At 40.3% G+C, this 23,550-nt stretch overlaps 1 protein-coding gene across 2 annotated transcripts in view; it reads left to right on the top strand.

Annotated features, from left to right (window-relative positions):
- PTGFRN (prostaglandin F2 receptor inhibitor) overlaps positions 1-23,550 on the top strand; it is a 115,765-nt gene that overhangs the window by 23,403 nt on the left and 68,812 nt on the right. The gene's annotated exons all lie outside the window — the stretch shown is intronic.

The following is a 23,550-nucleotide window of genomic DNA, read 5'->3' as shown; positions in this document are numbered from 1 at the left end:
GCTTCTTCATCGGTTCCAACGACCTCGAACCCCTCGATTCCAACATGGCCGTATACGCCTACCTATCAATCACCAGTTTATGTCTTGGCTAGAGTCAGCTCCGCTAATGCCTTCATCTATGCCATCCGCTCCAGTGCAGCATCCACCATCTGAAGCCCCTGGCACTTCTTTACATCAGTTTCTGTTGCAATCACATTCAGCATTGAGTTCAGAAGAAGACATTGAGATAGTGTATCAGTTGGACAAGATCTCCGAGTTAGCTTCTGACCCATCACCTGAGGAAGTTGTGGGGAACCCCACTTCATTGTCCCCCACGGAAGATTACTGGCTCTTCTCTGAGCAAATGCTCAGAATGGCCAGAGCACTTGAACCGGACGTTTCCTCTTCCACACCCAGACCTAAAAGTCAGAAAGCTCTGATTCTACCTCATCTGTTGCCTTCCCAGCAGTGGAGGATTTGCTCGATATAGCTGTTGGCTATGGGAAAAGCTGTTCTCTACTCTTGCCACATCATGCAAGGGCTAAGGATATTATAAATTGAAGCAACAAGATTGTGCTCCTCATTGGTTACGGAAGTTCAACCAAAACATAAATATGAGTCCCATTTGTCCCCAAGTGACAAAGAAGGGCATAAATTGGATTTGCTCGAGCGGAAGATACATCTGCGGCCCTGAATTTCAGGATCTACCAGGCCATTATGGTGTCCTACATCCTGTTCCTCTGGAAGTGCCTCTCAACATATATAGCGACCCTACCTGAAGATGAGAGATCCTTCGTTCATGTAGTACAAAGTGAAGGTGCAAGACTGGCCAAACAACAAATGACAGCAGCAAACACGAGGCAGACTGTGCAGGAAGAACTATAGCTTCAGCTGTTGTGCTGTGTAGGCACTCCTGGCTAAGATCCACTGCGCTTACTCCGTATAAATGCAGTAAGATTGAGGACTTCCTGTTTGAGGGTGCATCGTTGTTCTCTGAAAAGACAGATGAATCCCTCACACAAATGAAAAATAACCGGTAAACTGCACGCTCCCTGGGAGTCATTGCTCCACATCAGCAGTACCAACAACAGCACCATAAATACCACACTCAGGGGCACCAACAGTACCAACAGCGGAATCCAGCATATAGTTACCAGCCTTACCAGCCATGTCAGTCCCATAAGGGAAATTCTTCCTACCATCGCAACTCTGGAAGACGATCCAGTAGACGAAGAGCCAAGCAGGCCCAACTGCAATCCCCAAAACAACCCCAGAGCCAGAAGTCTGTTTTCTGACTGACTGCCCCACCTAATGTGCAGCACTGTTCTTTCCTGGATAGACTGGCACTGTTTGCAGCCCTACGAGAATTGATTATGAGTGATTCGTGGGTTCTTGCCATTGTTAGAAATGGCAATCATTTGCATTTTCTTGAAACACCATGCTTAACTCCTTCAGGGAAATCTTCGGCAATTCCTTCTCAAGAACTACATTTTGCCATCTCTGAATTACTTGAAAAGGGGACCATACATAAAGTTCCCCTGGATGACCCCAAATTTGGTTTTTACTCCAAATATTTTACAGTAGATAAAAAAGGTGAAGTTAGACTAATTCTTCACTTATGCCATCTTAATGCTTTCATTCAAGTTGAAAAGTTTTATGGTTTGCGGTCCTGGATTTAAAGGACGCATACTTTCACATTGCTATACATCAAGCACACAGAAAATACTTATGCTTCTGTTATGGTGAGGAAACATTTCAATACACTGCCCTGCCCTTTGGGTTTTCCTCATCTCCTTGGGTATTCACTAAATGCATGGCTGTAGTCATAGCATTTCTTGGATCCAATTGATGCATTATTTACCCTTATTTGGACAACTAGCTCCTAGTGGACTGGTCCAAGGATACACTACTAGAGCATATTGAAATCTCCATTCAGATCTTCCCTAGAACTGACCCAGACTGTACAATTTATAGGTGTCACATTGGATGCAAAAGCAGGTAGAGCTTTCCTGCCCAGAGATAGGATGGCATCCATACAATCAACGGTACAACGATTTGAGACCAAACGTTTTCAACCTGCTAAATCCATACAAAAATTATTAGGACTCATGGCCTTTACCACTTGCGTGGTCCCTGTTGTATGCCTCTTCATGAGGCCACTCCAAAACTGGTTTATTAGGAAGTTTGACCCCCTTAGGGTATCAAATCACTAAGTGTATTTCGATTTCCAGGGCTGTTATTAGATCTTTGCAATGGTGGTCTGTTACACAACGGAAGAGTTCAGGTGCGAACAGACAATACCACCACACTCTATTACCTGAACGAACAGGGGGGAACAGCCTCTTTAACCCTCTGCAAGGAAGCCACACAACATTGGTTATGGGCTATCCACAATAACAACTTCCCTCAGGCGATACATATTTCTGGCACCTCAAAAACCAGGGCAGACACACTAAGCAGACTTTTCAGGCCACACCACAAGTGGTCAGTCAATGACAGGTACATCCACCCAATCTTCATGAAGTGGGGATTTCCAGAGATCAATCTCTTCACAACCAAGGTCAGGATCTTCTGCTCTCAGGCGGGGTCAGACCACCGGTCCATCAAGGACACATTCCAGATACCTTGGGACAAGGGACTGTTCTTGTCAAGATGCTGGCTGCATCTGCCATACCCATACCTAGGGGATTGGGGCTGGAGGTTATGATATTATTACTGTCTATTGCAGCTGTGTTTCTCTACCCCCCCCCCCCCCCCCGGATGTGAATTCTTCTTGCTCCTAGGCTCTGAGGAAAGAGCCCACAACCTTGAACCATGTGTCCTCCCCTGTGCAGATAGTTCCCAGCAGATTAGCCAGCCTCTAGGAAGGGGGTGGGGGAAGGGAAATGTTAGCTTGCAAATGATATATGTTCTTGATATTTGGATGTGCCTCATTCCTGACAATGAACCCAGTAAGATCACAAACTAGGAACTTTTCAATAAAGTTCTTACTAACGAACAGTGGAGTCTTTTGAAGGTTACTTGGCAGATCCTTACAGTTCTATGCTTTCCCACCAATACCCTTATTACCTCAGAATTTGTGCAGAATCAAGATACTACCACATACATTGCATCCTCATTGCACTCTTCTGACCCCGCAGGGACTGGTTTCCGCTCCTCTGGGGGATGACCAACGGTCAATTCCACCAATTACTGGGGGCACCAGACCTACTGTCACAGGGACAGACCATGCAACATGATGTCACCACCTTCAGCCTTATAGCCTGGCCACTGTTCCCAAGGCACCAACCTTTTCCAGAGAAGTAACTCAGATCCTATTAAATGCTAGGAAACCCTCTACCAGGGTATCATATGAATTAAAATGAAATAATTTTACAAAATGGGTAATAGAGGAGAATCCCCTTTCACCTGTTCCATACCTATAGTATTTGATTACCTTCTCTCCCTACTACATAGAGGCCTAACAGCCTCATCTTTTAAGGTACATTTTGCTGCTATCTTGGCCTTCCATGAACATGTGGATGGTAGGACCTTATTTTCTCACCACACATCCAAATAGTTCCTAAAAGGGACTCTTTGCACCTTCCCACCTAGGACTACCCAAACCCCTCAATGGAGCCTTTCTCTTGTCTTGGCTTAATCAGTGCTACCACCCTTTGAACCATTAGCTAACTGCACATTAGCTCTCCTGTCTTGGAAGGTGGCTTTCCTGGTGGCCATCACCTCTCTGAAGAGAGTCGGGGAATTAGGTGCTGTAAGAATAGACCCCCCCCATCCCTACAATTCTTCTCTCAAAAGGTCATTTTACACCCTAGTCTCCATTTACCTCAAAGGTAGTCTCAAATTTTCACCTAATCAAAAGTTGTCCTTGCCTGTCTTTTTTCCAAATCCCACTTAAAATTCAGAACACACATTACACACCTTAGTTGTAAAGAGAGCATTATTATATTACCTTTGCAGAATGAGACCCTTTAGAAGGTCAAAGTCTCTTTTTGTATGTTATGCAGGTCCATGAAAGGGCCTACCAGCTTCTAGCCAGTCTCTTTCCAGATGGATAGTGGCCGCCATTAGCCGATGCTACTGTCATGTCTCTGTATATCCATGCCATGTTTGTTTACTTGTTCTGTCACTGATGCCACAGCATATTGAATGTCTAATGTCTAACCTGCTGTATTCTTTCAATAACCATGTTCTTTTCATATTATAACTGTTATTCCTCCAGCCAGGATGGGCCTCCTGTTATCTTACAGAACTATGCATCTCTGAGCTAGAAAGTACCTTGGAGACTTACCTGTAACTGTTGTTCATTGAATGTCTTCTGCCCAGATACACATTCCCTCTCTCTTCTACCCTGCTGTGCAGAGAGACAACTCTACTCTCCCTCTGGCGGCTTAGGGGAACTGAGGCATGGGAGGGCACTCGGCATCTACTCTATACGCAGCGTTCAGGTGGGAAAACACCATGCATACATGGACTAGCGGAAGTGCCCCCTCAGAAGTCTTAAAGCTAGAAATCTCTCTCCAAGGCAGGCCTGTGCAGGCACAGTCCCAATGTGTGTCTGCACAGAAGACACTAGATGAACAATAGTTACAGGTAAGCGCAACGCTGTTTTCGTGCAATAATGTTTAATTGTATTTTAATAATATATATTTTTTGGAAGCCACCCTGAGCCTGTTTGCAGGAAGGGCAGGGTATAAGCCGAATCAAATAAACAAATAAACAACTAAATAACAGGTAAGTGCAACACTGTTTTATTATTGTTGTTATTTTGAGAAGGCTCAAGGAACTCCCTCTGCCTTACCTCTCTCCAGTCTTGGAACTCTTTTCTGAGTTCAGCTACATTATCCTTCCCTTCCCAAGCCTGACAAAATAGAATCTTTCATGTCATATTCATTTCATGTAACTAAAGCCAGATCTACTCCAAAGTGTACATTTCCATTCGTGTGTTGCTACAGATGCTTCCTGTTCCTGGTAGGAACCATTTAAAAATGCAGCATGGCTAATTTCAAGAGCGTATGTGTTAGCACAGGACAAAGGAGTACATGTTACAGGTAGACACATGGCTATACCTGGTTTTATGAGCAGGAACTAGTTTGAAATAATTTTATGAAGAGAACAAGGTAACATGTTTGTTTTTAATAATAATAACTGCGCTTATATACCGTTCTTCTAGACAGATTAGTGCCTCACTCAGAGGAATGAACAAGTTAGTGTTCTTATTGTCCCCACAATGCAACTGGGGAGCTGGGGCTGAAAGGAGTGGCTTACCCAAGGCCACCTGCAAAGTTCATGGCAGTAGTGGAATCTGAACCAGTAGAGTGCTGATTTGCTGCCAAACCACTTAGCCACTGTGATACAATGCTGAAGGAAAGGTGGCAGAAAGTTTGCTTTTCAGTGTTTAATTTAGAATCTCTTCTCTATTCCTCAGGTTGATGAAATGTAGACTTAAAAATGTGCAGCATCCTTCTGAAGGGGATGTGTTGGCTGGTCTCATTTCCCCCATGAGTGGTGTAGAGCAGCCTGCAGTGCTTGTGCAGGAGAATGGTGTGCACCTGGGTAACTGCAGTACAGGATTATGTGGGCTAGTGATAAAGCAGTAGTGTGCTATTGGGTCCCAGCACTATTTGCCCTTAGAATAAAAATGAAAGAATAAAAGAATGAACCAGCAGCCATAGGGAGAAAAAAAAACCCAAATAAGCATCCTCAGTATAAATAAGTGTGCTACTTTTTATTAGTTGGTTGCTGATAATTTTTTTTTACTTCATGTTTCCTACTTTGATACTATTTGAAGCACAGTAGCAATTTCCTAGAATGGATGGGAAAGACACTTGGGCCTGTATTTCTGTGCTCAACTTGCAACTTGAACCTAATTATTTTACTAAGGCTTTCCTGGTGGAAATTGACATAATGGGTTCAATTTGAGACAAGCCAGACTTGTCCCTGACTGTTGAGAAGTACTGGCCACCTGTTTTCTTTAAAAACAAAACTTGTATAAAGTTCTGCAGAATGGGCACTTGAGGTTTGAGCAATCCTTGTCCAGTTTATAACTATACCGTTTGCTTTCTTCTGGTATTGTGATGCACATTATGGTACTGTGTTGGGGACCAGCTGGTAAAAAGGTGGAACATAAATCTTTACAATAAATACATTCTTGGGTTTTGGAAAATCTGTTTGTATTTTGAACAGTAGCTAGTTGGAGGGATAATTTATGACAGGTAGTTCAACATGTTTAATTCTGCTTTTACTCTGATTAAGCTTAGACTGTACTCTTCATTCTGCTGCAAGCCCCTGGGTCCTGATTTGTTGGATTCTCCTTTGCTTGCCATTATTTGAGTAGGCTGGTTTCTCAGACAAGATAGAACTGCCATTCATGTATGTTCTGCAGTAAAATCCATGATTTCAATAGGACTTGTTGTAAATGAATGAGTGTCTGCATAGGATTGGATCTGTTGTGTATTCTCTTTGGAACAGTGGATTCTGCCTTAGCACAGTACAGAAAATGAATTAGATAACCTTTGTAGGTAACCTCATGCCCTACAATTTGAATTTACAGTCTGTTGGCAAGGTTGACAAGTTCATGAAGGGTACAGGAAGTCTCTCAGCTTCCTGCATGACATAACTGGACATTTGAATTCACAGATAAAACTTAATTCAGTGCTTGTATGCACATATACATGGAAGTGAATCTGAGTTGAAAAGTACAGCATACCGTAAAGAACAAACTTTTCAAAAATAGCAACGCTAGCATGTTCTTGTGGAAAATACGTACAATGCAGTTAGGGATCGCATTCCCTTGGTGGGGGCAGGGGCCCCACTTCTCCCAGCCTCTGCCTCCCTGCCACAGCTTACCTGGCTGGTTGGGGGGAAAGGTGCAGGGAATGGGCCTGGGAACTCCAGAGTTACTCCCATGCACACACCCCTACGACCCCCTCATCCCTTGGTTTGGGCCCTGGGGGACCAGGCAACCCTAAATGCAGTTTATTCTTCTCCCCAAATCACGCATGCATTCTTCTTCCCAGGGATTAGTCTACAGATTTACCTAAGTGGAGTTACACCCTTCCAGATACAGTGAAGTCACTTGTTTCAGGCTTACATTTTATTCAAAACTGATTGTTTCAAGAATCTTGGCTTACTTAGATTTTATTAGCAGTCTGTAAGATCTAGACAAACATGTAGGCAGTCTTGTCACACTATCATAGATCCACTGGAATCAAAAGTATTTTATGAATATTTTGACAACATGGATGACATTGAGCAGCACCTTTCACAGAGAAGGTAGCCTCAGTTTTTATTGCCCCCATAATCTTAATTTATTATTTCATTAAATGTGCATCCATGTATAGCTTGCTTTGAGAAATTGTATGTTTATGGTGGTAGCTCCACTGCTATTGAACTGCTTCCAGAATGTTGTCTCCTTGCTTGCTTTTCACAGGGCTTCCAAGAAGGTTCTCTTTTTCTTTAGGACATATGAAACTTAGGGTGGATTTTTTCCTGTCTAGCTGCTGAAATGCGTGTTGGGGTTGATTACTAGTACTGCTTTTGTAACAATATTGTGATTTAATTTTTGTTTTGCTTTTGTAAGTTGCCTTGAATGCTCTTGGATATAAATATTTAGTAGTTGTATTTTGTCTGCCGCTGCTATTTTTGGATTTATTGTGTAACGAAATGATATCTTGTAACCTGCCTTCAATTAATTTTTTAAAACAGAAGTGGAATATAAATTCCAAAATAAAAATGAAGATGCATCTGTTGATACATTTGAGTCTAAAATATGTGTTGTTTGACTTTTGGAACAAAGCTTTAAGCTATTTAAAATAGTGCTTAGTTTTCTCTTATACAATATTTGTTTTTTTGGAATTTGTCCTTGGTAAAATTTCTTGCTTCAGATATCAAGTTTAATAAGAACTATTAAACATTAGTAATATTGAAGCTGGAATTCAGTGTTTGATGAAATACTTCACTTGGATAGAGAGCATATCATCATCATCATCATCATCATCAAGTGCCTATATACCACTCTTCTAAACAGATTAGTGCCCATTCAGAGCTGTGAACATAGTCAGTGTTGTTATCCCCTCAATACAACTAGGGGGCTGGGGCTGAGGGGAGCGGCTTACTCAAGGCCTCCTGCTGTGCTCATGGCAGTAGAGGGATTCTAATTAACAGAATGCTGACTCGCAACCCACCCACTTAACCACTATGCTACAGTAGCCACTATTTGCTTTATAAAGAAATAGGGTATTGGAACTCACTGGATAACTTGGGGCCTGTTGGTGGCTGTTAGTCTAGCCTTTTCACAGAATTGTTGTGAGTATGAAATGGGAACAAATCCCATATATGACTTATGTTTCTTTACATAAGAGTGCAATAATAATGTGATTTCTATTTCTCTGGTTAATTTTTCAATCATTGATAGGCCTCTTGTGAAAGGCAGCACTATTCTCATTAGTCAGTTCCTCTATTAGTAACTAGAGCAGGCATCTGTGCCCAAACAAGTACATTTTGCCCTTGGTAGAACTGAGAACAATTTGGGACTGTAACTTTATCTCCCTCCCTCTTTTGTTTATAAAACAGATCATATAAAGCTGTGAAGATGAGGCAGTGGCCTGCTCACATACATATATTCTCTGACTGTGGTAGATATGTGAATCTTCCTTGCCAAAAGTAATGAACTTTCTTTTCCCCACATCTGGTGATTAATACATTTAAGAGTGCTATTTGGTGTTGAATGACCTGAAACAGACTCCCCAAGAGCTGGTAGCAAATTGGCTGATTGCAAGAAACTGCTTCCAAAGCCAAAAAAAGTTACTTTGAAAGCATTCACTGTACAAAAGTTGCAGCAGCTTGTTCCTCTTGCCTCCTTAGAGATGTAGTGGTGAGAATAAGAGCTATCATGAAATGGAAGGAATATACTATAAAGGTGAAAATTGAGTTCTTCACTGGACTGGTGGGTACAAGGTTCTGGCTTTGTAAAGAAACAAGCACTTGATTTATAAGAACACATCTGTAAGCCCGTGTCCACTTAAAAAACACACCCCTGGCCTAGTCCTACAAACTAACTAGATAGATCTGTTAACCCAAATAGCCAGTGATGATGCAGTAACTACACTGAGGTTTCTTGAAGGGAACAGGTCATTCTTCCCTTCTTGTGTTCCCACTGGTGTCTTGTGGAGGCGAGAGGAAAGAGAGAGAAAGAGAACCATACACAAGAGTCACAATTCCTAAGGCTAAGAAAATGTGTGTTTGGGACAAATAGCTGCTGCTTGTGAAAACGATGTGTGCAATTATATTCAAGGGTAGAGGGCCTCAGTACAGTGTACATAAAGTACAGTGCTGTGGTAGAACATCTTTCATGAAGGAGAGAATCTGAACTTTCTAAAAAGCAAAGTGGGGAAGCTGTGTTTTCTGGGGGTGTATTTTAAATATACGTTTTAAAGGAACTGCTATCTACATTTTTGTGGCAGTGGTAGTAGAAAGGGCCATCAAGTCACAGTGCTATCTTTATTTATGGAAGTTCCCTATGAAATTGTCATTGATATTTACCACTTTAAGCCAATAATAGGAGTACATGACATTTATAGAGTGCAGGTCACAAGCTTTCACAAGACATTAACGATCTTAATGACCCTATATTATATTGCAGAATTGGGAACTCAGAGAATGATGCCTTAAGGTGATATTTCAACAAGAGACATCACAACTCTCATTCTCAGCTTTTATTCAGAGATTGCAAGCAAATTGTAGTTTGTTCATGACAAGTACAAGCCTGGCTTACTTTATTCATTTATTTACCTTTTATAGTCTGCCTTGTTGAGACTGGAGGTAGATTATAGGAAACAGCAATCAAATAGTATAAAGAGCATAATAAACTAGGACTGAATTTACAGAATTAGAAAACAGTATGAACAACACACTACCTAAGGCAAGATATACTAAGAACAGTAGTAACAAGTTGATTACAAGATATACAACATTGAAGTAAACACAAGTTGCAGTGGGCTACAGCCCTATTCCGTTATGAAGGCGCCCTCCTGGACTGCTCCATTCTACTACAGTTCTAATATCTTGTTTAAATTGTCTTCTTGATCATTACAGTTTTCCCCATTCTGTAGAATGATAGAAATTTGGGAGCCTTCCTGATCTCAGGTAGGCCATTTCAGAAGGCAGGAGCCACCACTGAGAATGCACATGAACAGGCAGCTGCTGTTCTTTCCCATATGCAAAGCGGCAACTTTAGTAGGATTCCCCCCCCCCCCCCCGTAAGAGTGAAGCTATTGCAATGGAGCATAGTGGGAGAGGAGATCCTGCAGGTATGGGGGTCCAAGGCCATTAAAGGCTTTGTAGATGATAGCCAAAACCTTGAATTAAACTCGGCAACTGTTAGGCAGCTAGTGGAGTGACTGCATCCATGTTCTGTCTAGTGACTAATAATAATTGAGTTATGGTATTCTTAACCAACTGGAATTTGAGTGGGTTTTAAGGGCAGACCCATATAGTTTAGTCAATAGTCTAGCCTCGAGGTAATTATAGCAGGGATCCATGTAGCCAGAAACAGCAAAGTCAAGGCAGGGACCTTCTTCTACATAGGTTAAATGAAGCTAGTAGATTTTTTTTGGCAGCTGCATCAACTTGCTTCTCCAGTTTTATGCTGGATCCAGTATAACCCCTAGGTTGCTGTAGCATAATGATTAAGTCGTTGGGTTGTGAATCAGCACTCTGCTGGTTCAAATCCCACCACTGTCAGCAGTAGGTGGCCTTGGGTAAACCAGCATCCCCAGCTCCCCACCTATATTGTGGGGATAATAACAACACTGACTGTTCACTGCTCTGAATGGGGCACTAATCTGTCTAGAAGAGTGGTATGTAAGTGCACTGTTGGTGGTGGCGGCATCATCATCATCAGGCTCTTAACTTATCATCATCAGGCTCTTAACTAGTGAGAATCAGCTGGGTTCCATCAAAGGTGGGGAACATAATGTCCCTCAAGAATTCAACCTTCCCAACTAGCATTACCTCCATCTTGTCAGCATTCAGTTTGTGTTCACCCTTAACCATCTCTACAGCATCATCAGGCTGAATAAAGAAATATAGAGCTGGGTGTCTTCATCAGCATACTGATGACAGCCTGCTCCACAAATGATTTCTCTTAAGGGTTTTACATTGAGATTGACTAGCATGGGGGTAGCATTGAGCCCTGAGGAACCCCACAAGATAAGTCCTGCACTGATGACAGTTGGTCAACAGTGATCCTCTGAGACTTGCCCATAAGGAATGATTTAAGCCAATCCAAGGCAGAGCCCTTAATCCCTACTTCAGCCTCCAAACACCTTAGCAAGATAGCATGGCCTGTGGTGTCAAATGTTGACAGAGCCAGTAGGAGTAACAGATAATTATTGTCCATATTCAAACAGATATCATTGACTTAAGCTGCCAGCACCATGTCCTCCATGTAGCCTGGCCTAAAGCTTAGATTAAAAGGGGTCTAGAATAGATGAGTGATCCAGGAAGACTTTAAGTTGTTTTGCTGCTGCTCTCTCTGTTGTCTTAGAGAACAAATGCTAATTGTCAACATTGTTCTTTAGTGCAGGTCTTCCCAGTTACCTATGGATTAATCCAGTTACTGGGAATGACCATTAAGGAGTCTTTAATCTATGGGTCTGTGCATGAGGGTGGAGGAAGGTCGTGTATGAGCATAAATAAACTGTGCATTCATCTCTAGCTACTGCCCAGAACATATTTGAATAACCAGAATGTATTCTAGTAGCTACATGGTTAGGGCATGGATAAAGTGCCACTATTTTTTTTCCATAACGGAAGTTATGCTTGGATTAGAACAAGCTCACACAATTTGCCCCCAATCACATTTCTGAGGCATTGCTTAAGATGCAATATACACTATTCCTGTATGATGGTGATAATAGGTTTTAAGCAATTACACACAGGCTAATTCCTTTTGATAAGCACTTCACATTATCAGTTTTTTAAGAAACCCGCATCAGCCTCCAGGGAGCAAGCAGTGTTTTTGTAGCGAAAATGTGTTCTGCTTTGCCCTTTACCAACATTCTGGGATAGGATTCTGTAGATCTCTTGGGACATAAAATCATCAGGTCCTGTTTGAAGACAGTATCACAGTTGGAAGGCAGATCTGTGCTGTTGGGCAGTGGCATTTAGAGCATGGCTCAAGCTGATGATACGTTGCTGCTTCTAGACTGATTAAAGTTTTCCCATAAAGATTACAAGATTGGCTCAGCTAATGAAGTGGCATTCTCCCTGCACACTCTGTCTTTATGGTAAGATGGCAGGTTGTAGTGCTGCTATATCTTGGAAAGAATGGGAAAAACTTGCCGATTTATTTAGGATTGACCCCACCAGGTCTACTGAAGAGAAGGAAATAAAAATTTAGGGCAAAAGAAGCAGGAGAAGAAATGTGTGAGGTTGAGGGCAAGGCAAATTTCCTCTAATTAGATTTAAGTAATTGTATTTGAAATAGTAGCAGAATTTGACACTGAAATTCCTTTCAGACTGCCTAACCTACTTGTTCAGCTGCAAAGCACAGTAGGAAATAAAGGTTGTAATTGGATAGATTCTTTCCATAAATAATACTGAGGGTGTAAACATGCCATTTTCAGGTATTTTATAAAAACTAAAAAAAAAAGTTTTGAGATTTTTCCTTTACTGGTAGGAAAAATAGATGTTAAGTATGAGAATTAACTGTTTCAGGCTAATAGAGATAGAGAAATAAGATTGTAACACTTATGGCCAGCTAATAGAACTAGTATTGTATTAGTATTAATTTACATGCAAACCAACATCTCAGTGTTGATTTGCATGCAATTTTAACTCTTCAAAGTCTGTTTATTTTTTATGCGTGCATGGCTTGGCCCTGTGTGTATGAATGCACATCTGAGTGGTGTGCTTTTTGGATACTTCGGCAAAACACTTTTTGGTACTGAAAGAGGAACCTAGGCTCCTTCAGTTATGTCATCAGTAATAGTATGACCACAAAGAAATGTAAGTTTGCAGTTCAAATGCATTTCTGTATGTACAGTTCCAAACCCTGGATTCTGAGTGTTAAAAATATAGGTTAGCCTCCATCCTGGATTTTAGGGGCATGCCTGTCTACATTAAACACTTGGGGATTACTCTAGAAAGCAAAACACAGTAACTGGGAATGATAATTCAGAACGTTTTTCAGTGGTTCCTGCAGAAACCCATTGCAGGCGTAATGTGTTCCAGATATTTATATCGTAATCTGATAGTAAATGTAGTTATATATGTTATCTTTGCAGATTACTAAAGGATAGGTAGTATTGTAAATAATGATGAACACAAGACTGCAATCTATCCTAAATAATTGGTCCAGAGGAGCCTATTTCTAGTATGAGTTATAACAAAATGAAATGCAGAGTTGTAATTTTAGGAACAAAACACGTTTTTTTTTGTTTTTAATAAGTAGTATTTTTGTAAGTTGTAAGGGTATGGTGGGAAGTGTGCTATTGGATACAGATCAAGGGTTCCAGTCTTTGTCTTAGTATGGAATATGTGAAGGAAATTTTTGTTCTCAGATTTAAGGAACCCTTCCTTCCTTACCACTGTGGATGAGAGGGGGATCAAGCCATCCAGCCCTCCTTCCTACCTGTTGCAATCTGTTTGTCCTCTGATCATTGTGGAGAGCCGACAGAGGATTGAAGTAAGTACATAGGAAGGGAGGACTTTAATTTGTTTCCTGCCCCTGATTCAGTTCTTTCTGCTGTCATCTCCTTCTGACTTGGAAGCCTTTAAAATATGGCCCTCTCACCAAGGGCAGTGACCTTGTTTATGTTGTACTGGTCGGACATTATTGTTACTGTTTAATGTGGGGGTTGGATGACGGGAGACCTGTCTCTGGATGGAAATAAGTGTTTGTTTTTGGAGGTTGGGGGAGGGAGGGCAACATTGCTGGCTGGTGCAGGTTGTTGCCTGATATATAATGAGGTGGATCCAGCCACTCGGCTCAGCAAAGTTTGAAGCCACCTTCATCTTGAAAGAGCTTTCTTCCAAATTAAGTGGCTTGCCAGACCCTCTTGAACCTTCTGTGATCCTGGTGGTGGTGTGGTGGTGGAAGGAGTATGGGAAAACTTGCAAGGATATGTGGAAATGCTAGTTCGGTATTCAGTCTCTGTCTGCCCTATTTGGGGAAATATGTGTGGTGAGGTTGTTCTACTTGGTTGCTTTTCAGCCTTGGTGTTGTGCAGTGCCAGACCTGTGAAAAAAGTGGATTAGGAGACTTACTTGAGCACTGTTGGTGGAAGACTGGGGATGAATTAAAACAACATGCTATACAGCCCATTTGTGGGCCTGTGGGGTGAACAGTGATAGGGGCAAAGGGTTTTTTGTCCATCATCATTGCATCAGCAGAATCTCATCCATCTCAGATTTTTTAAGGTGATTCATAACTTGGTAACACCCAACTCTAACCTTACAGTGTTATAAATTGAATTGGGATGTTGGCTGCATAGATAAAGCAGTCTTGTGGGGAGTATATATAGTCAAGTGCAACCTTCTAGTATTATGAAGTCTTAGCTTCTTGTGAAAGGGAGACAGTTAATCTGCTGTGTAGTTTTTAGGTTGACCACCAACCTGGTGGTCAGGCTACAAAATTGTTTTTTGCCTTGGATTCAAGCCATAATTGTAATAGTTCTGGCTTTGTTCCAGCTCATTCCAATAAAGGCTATGACTTTGACCAACTGATGCAGTTTATCTGGGAAATTCACACTGTTGCTGAACTAAGAAGGTGATTAAAATCACTGACATTAGACTTTGCATATTAATAATGTGGTTGACATTGGAGGTAACGCCATCATAACTTTTTAGTTGAACGCTTGTCTGAACTAGTAATCTTTTGATTTTGGAAGGTTTTGCTTGGATTTTCATTCAACAAACTTTCAAATAATGTTACTGATTCTGTCCCACTTTTTAAAAACAACTCTGTGTTTTTTTTAATTCAGGTTAAGTTTGATTTCCTGCCACTTAATCCATGTTGTAGAACTAAACGCAGAATATACACCTAGTATGATGGACCACTGAACTAAATCACTGTACTGTGAAGGTTGGGTTTGTTTCATATATGGTTAGTTAATTCTTCAATAATTTGCTTCATTTCAGAATAAATTTCTTTCAGATTCTTCAGAAAGTTCTTATAAGCAAACATCTCTCCTATTTCGTCTTCTTAAAGGTAGAATAACCTTTGATATTTTTCCCCAGTGTAATTCAAGATACAGTGCTTCAGTTGATGCATGGACAAGAGCCATACTGACCTTTAAAGAAAAGAAGAGTTGAATACAACCTGCTAATCCTTGTATAAATATGCAGACCTTGCCAGAATCATCTATTTTGATGTTTTCATTTTGGAATATTGCGGTCTTTCTGAGCAACTAGGTCTTTAGACTAAAGAAACGTGACTTCCTTTTTGCTTAATGTGTGAATTTCCTATGAGAAGTTATATTTTTCTCTATACTATATGTTTTAACTAAATGCATCTATTCACCTATTAAGGATTGAGCCTGGTTGTTACTTTCTGTAATATTTGGATTTCTAGTAGGATTAAGACTGGTGAATTCTCTCCCCCGCTCCCCATATATTAAGTGGCTGACCTCTCTGCTGGTGTCTCCTGATAATTGTGAGGTTCTACGACAACTTCCATCCAAATGTTGACTCTTGGGAGGCTGATAGGAAGAAACTGAACTAGTTCTTAATGTGTCTCAACTGATAGCTGTAGAACCCAGCCATATCAAAAAGAGTGGCTAACTCCTCTGGATCTATGAACCCAGCCATGACTCTTAAAATCTTGTACTTGTCATTTCAGAGTATTTAGTTTGAGATTTGAAATTCCATTTTTGGTTCTGTTTAATTTAGTTATAGTTAGATAAGGTCAAATGTAGTTAGTTGTATTTGAATGTCTTTGCCGGTTAGCTGAATCTACATAAATAGAAACACTTTGCACATCCTACATGACCTTTGCCTCGTGACGGCACACACATGCATATTCTGCGGCATACATACATATGCAGTGGGCACCTGTCCTCAGCAGGTGATCCGTACCAGAGGTGAATGAAGTGCCATAGATGTACTGTACCATTCAACACACACACACACACATGTGAAAAACATGGTGTCACAAATATTCACCAGAAAGATCATGGAGGATGGTTTTTACCCACCAGAGAACAGAGCTGCTATAGCCTCTCAGCTGAACATGGTATAAGTGAGTTTAGAGACACAGAATAGAATAGTCTTGGAGATGCACAAGATACAAAGAAGTAACACAATTATATGGCGTATTAATTGAAAGCTAACTCATAGCAATAAATATTATGTGGTGAGGCCAACGTGCAGAAGCATCTAAGAATGGCAAGAATGTCCAACTTCACAGAAGTGAAGATTCAGTTCAAAAATGGGGTGTATTGGTTGAGGCCCAACAGATATTCATATGGTATGAGAAACTTGTAATTACTGTTTTTCAATAACTGTTAAGATAAAAAGTATCAAGAATGAACTAACAATTTTATATATTTTAAGTATAGATAACTTTGTCTAGTGTTTGAAGTTAAACATTAATTAGCCAAGAATGTGCTCCCTTATCAAGTGGGATATCTAGATGTTGTTAGGAGATGTTTTTAAAAATCTTTAAATATGGGAAGCTGAATCGACTGGCAACTTCTTCTTAGAAGGGGCTCCTTGTTTGTGACCTGCTTATCTTTGAGTCAGATACTTTTATGAACTCATGTAATCGCTCTCCTTTAATTATCTCTGCAGCTGTAATGGATGGTATAGTTTTCTGTTGAGTTAGTCAGTGTTAAAAATATAATAGTTGTGCTTTAATAAAAAATGAAAATGCAAGCAAAGATTCTGTAACAGTATCACTTGTGAACTAAACTTATAATGAACCTAAAACGATGTTGAGGTTGTCTTGTGCTAGGAATTAAATGATCTGAAATGGGAAAGCTAACTAGACATCCAGGGCTTCATAAGTGCACACCTCTATCACGGACCTGACATGAGTCATCCAGAACAATGGAATGGATATTGTGTAGAAAGCATGTGTGAAATGGCCTTAGAAGTATGCTTACCTTGTATTCTTGAAAAAGTAATCTTAATGTTGAATGGTACTGGTATAATAAGATATTCTAGAGTTCTGTCAAGTTTGGAAGATTCCACTTCGGTCTTTTTAAAGTTAAAAGTTCCTTTTAAGTGTATAACATTTTTCCTTTTGAATAAATGCCAAGTAATTGGATTATTACATCAACAAGGTTAAAAAATATTATGGCATATAAACTGGAAAGTCATCTTATAGTGTTAATCCTGCTGCATTATGTAGATACGAAACTGAAGTTCATGTCCTTACAAAATGTATCTCTGTGTCTGTGGATATGCCCTTAGGAAAGGCATTATAATAAATACTATAGTGAAGATGATGTAACAATCTGTTTTATTGGTTATCCAGAGTGTTAGAGAAAATACAGATGCTGTGTTTTTTGTTTTAGTATTAGCTAATGTTTCTAATGGCTAGTGAAATCAAGTTCCCAATGAAAAAGAACATGTAAGTAAAACTGTAATACATGAAAGAAGACAAAATAATATGCATGAACAGAGAGAAGGCAATAATATACAGTAGTCTGCTCTCCTAATCACTTCCAACCTATCTAGTTAAAAGCTAAACTAAGCCCTCAATATAGTTTTGGAATCCCAGTAACCTAGGGGGAAGGGAGAAGAAAGAAAACCAAAAGCAGAATTAAATAGGGACAAAGCTCGAAAAGAGGATAGTTATCCATTCATATTCTTTGAGGTGGGGGATCAACGTGACTGCTATCACCCAAGAAAATTACTTTCTGTATCCATCGTGTTCTTACCAAAGTAGTCTTGGTTTTCTATTCCATCTTTATCACCCACCCATGCAGAGCTGTTCTGGTTCATTGTACTATCAAACTTGCACTTTTGGATATGTTTCTAGTGTTATATTTTTATGTCCCCTTATGTCTGAAATGTAGTTTCTAGGGGCGTGCATAATGAAATTCCCAAGTCAAAAATATAAACAGAAATAGCTGTTTTTATTTATCACTGCCTTTATTGTCATTACCTTGGTTTTCTGGAACGGTAACACAAATCCAAGATGCTTGGAAATATCCCCTCCCCTCCCTAAATTCCACTATTTGGACACGTAATAGTGTTTTCCTTTGATTCTGCTGAGTTCCTCGGAAATGGCATTTCTCCCTTTCAGTTGTATCCTCACATGAGAGTGCTCCCAGCCAATAAGCTTTGCAGACAAGCTGCAAAGAGCTGTAGACCACTTCCATTGAAAGCTTGGGGGCACCTTATTCAGGGGCCTGTAGAATTAGAACTATTGGCCCAATTCACTTGAAACTTGGAGGTTCTTTACTAGGGAAACAGCCCTCATTTTGCTGCAATTTTGATGTCATTTGGTTGGAAAATAACTACACCAGGCCCCCACTGAAAACATTTCCCATAGGGAATAATGGCAGGTTGATGGAGGGGGGTGGGATTCTGCAAAGGAAGCCTCCCTTTCTTTGTGAAAGAAAACAATAGGCCACAATAAGGAAAGATGGCAAATACACTTTTCAGCAGAAAAGTAAAAAAATGTATTGTCTGTCAGTCACTGTAAGAGTAGGAAAATGAAATGTATATATTTTATGTTTTTACATTATTTATAGTCCGCCTTTCACTCACAGACTCAAGGCAGATTACATAGTGCAACTCAGTACATTCAATTTCAAAGACATTTCAATAAACAATATAATAGGGCATATAAATGCAAATTTGCAAAGCTTTAAAATTAGCAATAATCTAATATAGAGTTGAAGAAATTCTAAAATAGCATAAACAATTCTAAGACTGATATATTAAACAACAGATAAAGTATCCGGTATGATTATACTTACAGCAATAGGCAGTATATAGTAGAGAAGTCTATTTTCTTATGCATCTCTTTGAGACCATTTCCTCTTTTACTCTTATCTGAGTGTTAAATAGTGGGTTCAGACATGAGGTAATTCAACAGCTCTTTATTTAGCAGGAACACAACACACACAGTCAGACTGAACAGAAGCACTCAATATATATACAGCAGCTCCACCCCAAGAATAACTGATAGCCAATGAGAAAGCCAGGGGAGTGGGAACTTTCCTGACCTCTTCAGGTAGGCCATTCCATAGGATGGAGGCTGCAACAGTGAATGCATGTGTACGGGCAGCTATTGATTGTGTCCATGTGCAAGTGACACCTACAGAAGGTTCTGTTCAGATGAATGAAGCTGGTGTGCTGGAGCATAAGGAGAGAGCCAATCCCGTAAATTTCTCAGACCAAGGCTGTGAAGAACTTTATATGTGATTGTCAATACGTTGAATTAAGCCCACTAACTGATAGGTAGCCAGTGGGATAACTACAGAATGAGAGTAATACTTGTTTTTCTCCTAGCTTTTGATAATAAATGAGCTGCAGTGTTCTGCACTAACGAGTCTCTGAATAGAATGCAACAATTGTTTTTAAATGCCTAATTTTTTTTTAAATGCCAGGGCAGGCTGGAGCTCTTCTGCTAGCCTGCTGCTTGATGGCCACTTTAGGAAGCAGTAGAGAGAACTGTAGCTGTGTAGAGAGGAATCTACTTTGGGAATCTGTAAAATCAAACCCTCTCTGTTCAGTCTGCTTGGAACTTTGGAGGTCTTTATATTAGTGGGAAGACTGTGTTCTGTGCAAATTTGCTGCCATTAACTTTGTAAACAGCTGCCCCAGATCCATATATACATTCAGCGTTGAAAATAATTGTCTTGAACTCTGGAATCTGGAAAAAAAACAACTTTAAAAATAACCCCCCTACCCAATCCCAGATCCAAAATTATAATGAAAATTTTCTTGGTGCACACCCCTAATAGTCTACAAATGGCCTTCCCTGGAATCACATGATTAGGGTGCTTCCAGTTGACCATGATTTTCTTGTCTGTCATGGCTGGGTCTGTAACAGGCTGGACTCAGGGTTTTTCATAATCTTCAAATCAGATTTCTTCAGAGTTCAGAGACGAGGTTTGGAGACCAGATTAACATAGCATACTTGTGCTGGGATATACTTTGCTTTTGGTAATATTTCACAATATTTGATCGAGCCACATTTGACTGGCCAGCTGCTAATTCATTTTCCCCTCTATGTGAAATATTGAGCTGCTACGTTTTTAAGCTTTGGCTTCTCCAGCACTGATGGGGAAATAAACAACTTATTAATGTTCTTCCCACCCCATCTTGTCCCTGAGACTGTTATGATTTTAAGTGTGTGTTTGGGGAGGGAATAATGAATTTTGGACCCGTTTTTACTTTACTTTGTGGTACTATGAATAAGTTGTCCTGGAAAGACAAAAGTCAGCATTTAGGGCTGCTGATGTTGCAATATTGCAAGAAGCTAAACATATAATATACAGAACAGGGGTTACGTATTGTTTGAACGATTTTGTTTGTAGGTTGAAATTTGAAGAGTGTCTCTGTGTCTGAAACAGTTTTCCTTTTATGGAAAGTATTGAGCTGTAAGCGCTTGCTTAGCATTCTTAGTAAGTGAGAGATCCTGCCAAAGCCATTTCATAGCTGCAGAAGAGATCTGGGATCCGGAGCAAGCCCAGTGCAAGGCAATTATTACTCTTCTTTCTTGTCCATATGCTCCTTTCATTTGCTTGCTTGTTTATATACTCTTCTTTCTCCCAAGGCGGGTGGGAATAATGTAAAAACAATGCAAAACAATTAACACTAATTAAAAGCAAAGAAAATCAATTTATGCACCAATTATGAAATTTCATATTTTTCTTTACATTTCATAAGTGTCACTATATGTGCATATTTTCTGTTTTTTTCTTGATTTTATAGGTCTTCCCTTCAAGACACCAAGCATTATTTTTTCAGGCCAGGTACAAACTTGCAAAACGCCTCCATCACCCCCGCCCCCCCAACACCACAGTCCCTCAAACAATTCACTACAGTCTCATGTACCATAAAAAGTTTTGTTTTAGTTGTGAAATTACTGTCCTACATTTCTGAAATGCCTGCTTTTGCAGCTTTACTTTAATAATAACACTCAGCCTGAGATTCTTACAAGTTTGCTATTTTGTGAGATTTTTTGGCCACTAGAAAGGGATTATCCTGTCGACTACTTTAAAAAAAAAATTCTAATGGATCATTGTGGCTGCAGGTTTAGACCAATTAACAAGCTTTTAAGCTAATTGCTCTAAGCTTTAAATTAATTGAGCTAAATAAAGTTTTTATTTTTCTGGCCTCTTGCATTGCAAAATCATGAACTAGCCCCTGAAAGTCAATTTTCTTGCAACTTCTCAGTCAGTAGACAAGCCTAGGTGGCTTAACCATTCTTGCCCCTTAGTGAAACACCTGCAATTTTTGATGAGTGCTAACTTGCTGAAACTTGTTTCATCTCCTTCCACAGTCACTTTAAGGGTTCTTAGGTAACTGGCAGGGCTGGGGGGTACTAACTGTGTCACCAGTGATGCGTTGATGTCATTTCCATGTGCCCCAAAGTGACATCAGTGTACTAGAGCTCCCCTGCCATCTTCTGCAACATGCTGACATCCATTTCGGGCTCATGGGGAGTTACTGCAGCTTTTGGGGATGCTGCTGACGGCCCCCTCCCATTTCCCACCATTTCCCCCCCTGCTGGCCAGCTGAGCAGTGGCAGAAAAAACCTGCTGGCTGCTGCGGATCCCTAGAACCTTTTCTTTTACGTTTATGGCTGCCTGATTTGTACTTATAGACACCACCAAACAAGGCAGCAGAGAGTGTGTGTGATTGATTGTGAGTGAATTAGACATGTAACATATATCTGCTAGATCCTACAAGCAGCAGCAGCAGCAGCACTTACTTTCACTGTCTTATAGTACTTTTCTTTGCTCTCCCCACCCAGTTTCCCTCCCACCTGTGCAAAAGAGGTCCAGCAGTTTAGCATGTTGCTTTAGATTGTAGCTCCAACAATGCTTCTGTTCTGATTAGCTCTAGCAAATCTCAGAAAATGTGAGCAATAGATAATGTAGATAGAGGAAAATAACGTTCTATAAATGATCACAGGCATAATCTGCATCTTATTCTCAATTTTTTTCCTCATGGTAATGGGAATTGCAACCTTATCCAGGCCCGTCTGAACCCCAGTAATTATTTCCCCCCGCCCCCGTTATGTTGTGCCATGTGTAAACAGTTTGTGTGTTCTATTTTTGTAATTAAGTTGGGGTTTTAATGTGTGTTTACTGTAGTTAGAAATGGAGGCTTCTAAAGAAGAAAGGGTTGGGGGGGTAGATGGGTGAGAGAGTGAAGTGTGTCATGATTGGTTGGTAGTTGTACCCTAGGGGGCAGAGACAATAATAGAATCATAGAGTTGGAAGGGGCCATACAGACCATCTAGTCCAACCCCCTGCCCAGTGCAGGATCAGCCTAAAGCATCTCTGACAAATATTCATCAAGCCTCTTCTTGAAAACTGTCAGTGAAGGGGAGCTCACCACCTCCCTAGGCAGCTGATTCCACTTAGTCAGAGCTGTTCTGAGGGAAAGAGTGCTGTGCTGTTCATGTGTTGCTCATAGCTGTTCTGGGGGGTGGGGGAGAAGGAGTGAAGTACTGTATGAGGGAAGTCTGTGTGTTTGACTTTGTGGATGAAATGATCCTAAGTGACAACTGGGGGGAAAGAAGTCTTTGTGATGGAGTCCATTTAGAAACGTTTGAAGATCTGTGCCTACCTTGAAAACAGTATGCTTGTGAGCTACTCTGAAATCATTATGCATATGTACTTACAATAAAAACTCTCGTTAAGGGAGCAAAATGCCTGACACACTCCTTCCCTTGTTTTAAGACATTTTGCTGTTGTATTAGAAGCTAGAACAAGAAATCATTGGTGCATAAATAGATTTTGCACATGCAATTTAAACCGTAGACATGTATGGCTTCTCAATTGTGTATTGGTTGACTGAGGGTAAGGAATAGGTAGGATTATTTTGAAATCACTTCATATGGTTACAGTAATAGAAGTTAAAACTAGTGTAATAAATGTATATGGGTGTTTATCCTTACTACTGATTTTGCCTCTTTGTTTCATTCCTCTTAACTGTATTGCAGCACTGAGTGTTTGCCACACCTGGCTAGGGAGGCCCATCCCCAATGAAGGCTTGATGGATGACTTTCAAGAGCTTTAAGGGGCACCACCCTTTTCTGCATGCTCTGTTCTTTGCACCTGTTTTCATAGTCACATGTCAGAAATGCACACTTTTGGAAAATCTAAAGTATCAATTATAGTACAGCTATTCTCTTTTAGTTAATAAAACTTCTTTGTCTACATCAGTTTAAATTTTGTTTATTGTGAACAGAAGCAGAAGAAATCCTTTGCCGTTTACAGATGAGTAAAACAAATATTTCATATATTAATTGAGTGCCGTAGTTTGGTTGCTGAACCTTTGAAATAATTGTTTGCATTATTAACCTCTCAACAGTGAAGATGTTACTTGAGAACCTGGTTGGTAATTTTCTTTATAGTATTTTAAAATAAATAA

Source organism: Eublepharis macularius, chromosome 3 (assembly GCF_028583425.1).
Source record: "Eublepharis macularius isolate TG4126 chromosome 3, MPM_Emac_v1.0, whole genome shotgun sequence".
In the NCBI taxonomy this organism is placed as follows: Eukaryota; Metazoa; Chordata; class Lepidosauria; order Squamata; family Eublepharidae; genus Eublepharis; species Eublepharis macularius.
The sequence above is the reverse complement of the archived record's forward strand: the minus strand, read 5'-3'. Positions and strand labels throughout refer to the sequence as shown.